This window comes from Lissotriton helveticus, chromosome 10 (assembly GCF_964261635.1).
Source record: "Lissotriton helveticus chromosome 10, aLisHel1.1, whole genome shotgun sequence".
NCBI lineage: Eukaryota > Metazoa > Chordata > Amphibia > Caudata > Salamandridae > Lissotriton > Lissotriton helveticus.
Window position 1 is genome coordinate 156078129 of NC_136071.1, and position 5387 is coordinate 156083515.

Consider the following 5387-nt stretch of genomic DNA (forward strand, 5'->3'; position numbering starts at 1 on the left):
GGGATCCAGAGGAGCCAGGTTGGTTGGGGTCATCCACAGTGCGTTGAGTGGCGTCGCTGTCGGTGGGGTCAGGGTCCTGCTGAGCCTGGGACTGGGAACCTTCTCCCTCCTGGTTGGGGGGTCTCCACACGTTGCCTTGTGTGTGGGAGAGACAGACACTGTTAATGCACTATCAAGTGACATCTCAATTAGTTAGCCATTATCAGCATCACAGTTCCACAAGCTTTACATTGTCGTCATTGTTCAGTTGTGTATGTAGTGGTAGTAATTTGACATGTACTCTGGGGTATTTTCCTTCTTCAATTCTCTTGACAATGACTGACACAGCCATTGCTGTGTCTTGTCTTGCCGGCACAACACATATACAGCAGTGCTCAGGTTCACGCAACATCCAGGATACGGTGTTAATCCTTATGTCTGCGTCAAGCATGCACAGAGTTTAGATGCAGCATGTTCATGTAAGAGACAGAGCATTATTTAATTGCATGAAATCTTCTACTTTGGATAGGTGTTGCTGTTCCGTGATGGCCAAACAATGCCAACACCCCTGGACCTGTACACCCACTTCTAGATCATGGCTTTGGAACGTGGCACTTCTCCAAGACGCATCACCTTGTCAATACCCATGTCCATGTTGGTACTTAAGTGCATCCACAACGTTCATGAGATGGGGCACGTGCATTGTGTGAGAGGCACAATGGACAGGAACATCTGCAATGTGCATGTAAAAGTTGTATGCGTATTCATATGAGTGAGTGTTTAGTTGTGGTACATGACAATTGGGACAGTGTTGCACTCCATTGCCTGTCCCAGGGGATGAGTTTCTGTAAGGGGGGTGTATGACAGGCCATGCTAGTAGTTTGCGTGTGATTTACAAGCATCCATCCTTCATGATTTGGCTGTCCCCTCATGTAGCATGCAGGTATAATCGTGGTTGTGTGTTCCTGCACAGGATGTGTGACCTTGTCCTGGTGTTTGTGTTTGCAATGATCACAGGAGGGACTTGTGCTGCCTACACCTGTGCCCATTGTCTACTACAGAGCTGTACTGTGTGTCCTGACACAGTACAGTGTCGCATGCAAATGGTGGGTGTGTTGCAGGCACTTAGTAGATGGCTGCTGGTAATTGGGAGACATCCCTAAACACTCTGCTCTATGGTCTTTATAAGGCCTGTGCAGTGCTTGGGTGCAACTGTGTGTGTGCCCAGGGAGCTGGGGTGAGGTGACAGAGGGAGGAATACTGAGGGATGGATACAGAGGGAGGGAGGGACACAGAGGGAGGGAGGGAGACAGTGGGAGGGAGGGAGACAGAGGGAGGGAGGAGGGCAACAGAGGGATGGAGACGGGGATGGAGGGAGTCAGAGGGATGGAGGGAGACAGAGGGAGGGAGGGAGACAGAGGGAGTGAGACAGAGGGAGGGAGCCAGAGGGAGGGAGACAGAGGGTGACAGACAGAGGGAAACAGTCAGAGGGAGGGAGACAGAGGGAGGGAGGAGGGCAACAGAGGGATGGAGACAGGGATGGGGGAGTCAGAGGGATGGAGGGAGACAGAGGGAGGGAGGGAGACAGAGGGAGGGAGCCAGAGGGAGTGAGACAGAGGGTGACAGACAGAGGGAGACAGTCAGAGGGAGGGAGACAGATGGAGGGAGGAGGGCAACAGAGGGATGGAGACAGGGATGGAGGGAGTCAGAGGGATGGAGGGAGTCAGAGGGAGGGAGGGAGACAGGTTGTTTGTGCTCGCTGGCTTGCTACACTGCCTTACTGTGTCACAAAATGATGCATCTCCGAAAGGTGTGTCAGCAACATGAAATAGTTTATGAGCTGTGGTCTACTATCTTGTGTGATATTTCCCTATCCCTGTGCATTGGGCATGGTGCTTGGGTGTGTCCCTGGGACATATGGGATGGGAGCAGCCTCTTACCCTACACATTCCACCCTTTGTGCCTCCCCCTTGCAACTACCCCCATTTGGTTGTGTACTGCTGGGACTCATGGCCACCCACCCCATGCTGCTGGGCACTGTTGTAAGTCCACCCATGTAACATGTGTTTTTTGTACACTCACCAGACTCAACGGCTCCTTCAATTCCGTGTACTCCCACCGGTGGCAGCAGGGCCATGACTTTCTCCTCCCAGGGATGGTATACAGGAGGTCTGCGGGGACCACCACCTCCAGTGTGGTGTGCAGAGGCGTAGTCCTGGTCCATTTTCTTCTTCACCATCCTCCGCAGCTCATACCACCTGGACCGCAGCTCATACCACCTGGACTGGCATTCCCCCCTGGTGCGCCTGATGGGTGCAACAGCATTGACCCGGTCTACGATCCTCTCCCACAGGCGTGTTTTTTCTGCCATGCTGGTCTGTCTGAACAATGCGCCAAACAGCTGTGGCTCGACTCTGATGACTTCATCTGTAAGTATCTCATTCTCCGGGTTAGTGAACTTTGGATTCTTGGGTGTGGTCATGGTGTGGGGTGTATGTGATTGAGGGGGTGATGGTGTGTATGGATGAGGGTGTGTGGGTCTGATTGTGAAGGGGGTGGTGTGGGTGTAGATGAAATAGGGTGTATGTGTGAAGGTGTGTGGCTGCAATTGTTAGTGAGATGTCTGTGTCTTCGCAAGAATGGGTATGTTGCAAAGGATGATGGGTTGTATGTGTGGACCCTTTTATTGGTCAAATAGTGGCTGTGGCTTAATTTGAATTGGTGGTGTGTGTGTTATATAGGGTGGGTGTTAGTGTTGACCTCTGTTTGCCTGTTTGGCTGTGACCAGGACATTGATTCTCAATGGTGTTTACACAGGAGACATGTTCAGTGTTGTTGTGCAACTCGTTAGCAAAGTCCTTGTGCTGGTTTAGGTGTTGGCGTTATGTGTGCGTGTCGTACTTGTGCATGCGATTGACTTGTACGGGCCGTTGGTGGGTGGGGGATGTTCGCTTAGGCTTGATGGGGGGGGTGCGTGTCGTACTTGTGCGTGCGATTGACTTGTACGGGCCGTTGGCGGGTGGGGGTGTTCGCGTAGGCTTGATGGGGGTTTGCGTGTCGTACTTGGGCGTGCGATTGACTTGTACGGGCCGTTGGCGGGTGGGGGTGTTCGCGTAGGCTTGATGGGGGTGTGCGTGTCGTACTTGGGCGTGCGATTGACTTGTACGGGCCGTTGGCGGGTGGGGGTGTTCGCATAGGCTTGATGGGGGGGTGTGCGTGTCGTACTTGTGCGTGCGATTGACTAGTACGGGCCGTTGGCGGGTGGGAGGGGGTTCGCGTAGGCTTGAGCGAGGGGTGCGCGTGTCGTACTTGTGCGTGCTATTGACTTGTACGGGCCGTTGGCGGGTGGGGGGGTTCGTGTAGGCTTGAGCGAGGGGTGTCCGTGTCGTACTTGTGCGTGCGATTGACTAGTACGGGCCGTTGGCGGGTGGGGGGGTTCGCGTATGCTTGAGCGAGGGGTGTGCGTGTCGTACTTGTGAATGCGATTGACTTGTATGGGCCGTTGGCGGGTGGGGGTGTTCGCGTAGGCTTGATGGGGGGTGTGCGTGTCGTACTTGTGCGTGCGATTGACTTGTACGGGCCGTTGGCGGGTGGGGGGGTTCGCGTAGGCTTGATGGGGGGGGTGTGCGTGTCGTACTTGTGCGTGCGATTGACTTGTACGGGCCGTTGGCGGGTGGGCGGGTTCGCGTAGGCTTGAGCGAGGGGTACACGTGTGGTATGTGTTGATGCCGCTTGCTGTGAGGCGAATGATCCCGCACGAACAATCTTCATGCGTGAATACTTTGGGCCCTACGAATCGCGGTCAGGCTTTTCGTACCGGATCGTACTAGTGTGTTTGTACGGCCTGGTTACGAATCGTACGGTAGGATTCACGAGGCTTATTCGTACGGGTCAACGACTGTGGTTCCTACGGTTCGCTGATATTCGTACGGAAATCGACGGAAATGGATCGGAATTCGGAGGTCGGACGGTAGTTTCCCATTCGGCTACGAATACGATTCGTACGGCGGATTATTTCACCGGATCGGAATCGACCCCATAGTATATACTTCATTAATAATAACTCTAAAAAATGATTTTAATAACTTATAAATAAATGAAAATATAATAAATTACAAATGTATATACATAAAATATTAATATAAATAACTATTAATAAAAATGTACAACAAATTTCAAAAGGTAAGTAAATGTTGGATAGCGTATGGGTAAAAATTACTATTCCCACTCCAAAGAGTGCAACAGTAGGGAAAGTGTTGGATAGCGTAGGGGTAACAATTACTATTCCCACTCCAAAGAGTGCAACAGTAGGGAAAGTGTTGGATAGCGTAGGGGTAACAATTACTATTCCAATTCCAGAGAGTGCAACAGTAGGGAAAGTGTTGGATAGCGTAGGGGTAAAAATTACTATTCCCACTCCAGAAAGTGCAACAGTAGGGAAAGTGTTGGATAGCGTAGGGGTAACAATTACTATTCCAACTCCAGAGAGTGCAACAGTAGGGAAAGTGTTGGCTAGCGTAGGGGTAACAATTACTATTCCCACTCCAGAGAGTGCAACAGTAGGGAAAGTGTTGGATAGCGTAGGGGTAACAATTACTATTCCAACTCCAGAGAGTGCAACAGTAGGGAAAGTGTTGGATAGCATAGGGGTAAAAATTACTATTCCCACTCCAGAGAATGCAACAGTAGGGAAAGTATTGGATAGCGTAGGGGTAAAAATTACTATTCCCACTATAGAGAGTGCAACAGTAGGGAAAGTGTTGGATAGCGTAGGGGTAACAATTACTATTCCCACTCCAGAGAGTGCAACAGTAGGGAAAGTGTTGGATAGCGTAGGGGTAACAATTACTATTCCCACTCCAGAGAGTGCAACAGTAGGGAAAGTGTTGGATAGCATAGGGGTAACAATTACTATTCCCACTCCAGAGAGTGCAACAGTAGGGAAAGTGTTGGATAGCGTAGGGGTAACAATTACTATTCCCACTCCAGAGAGTGCAACAGTAGGGAAAGTGTTGGATAGCGTAGGGGTAAAAATTACTATTCCAACTCCAGAGAGTGCAACAGTAGGGAAAGTGTTGGATAGCGTAGGGGTAAAAATTACCATTCCCACTCCAGAGAGTGCAACAGTAGGGAAAGTGTTGGATAGCGTAGGGGTAAAAATTACTATTCCCACTCCAAAGAGTGCAACAGTAGGGAAAATGTTGGATAGCGTAGAGGTAAAAATAACATACTTATAAATACAAAACAATTTTAAAATAATAAAAAACGTAACTATTAAATAAATATAAACCATTTACAAATACCAATACATACTTATTAAAAACATGATTAGCAATAAATATTTAACTAAAAATATTAATAAAACATATATTATAATAATATTTAATTACCAATTAATAATTAATAAA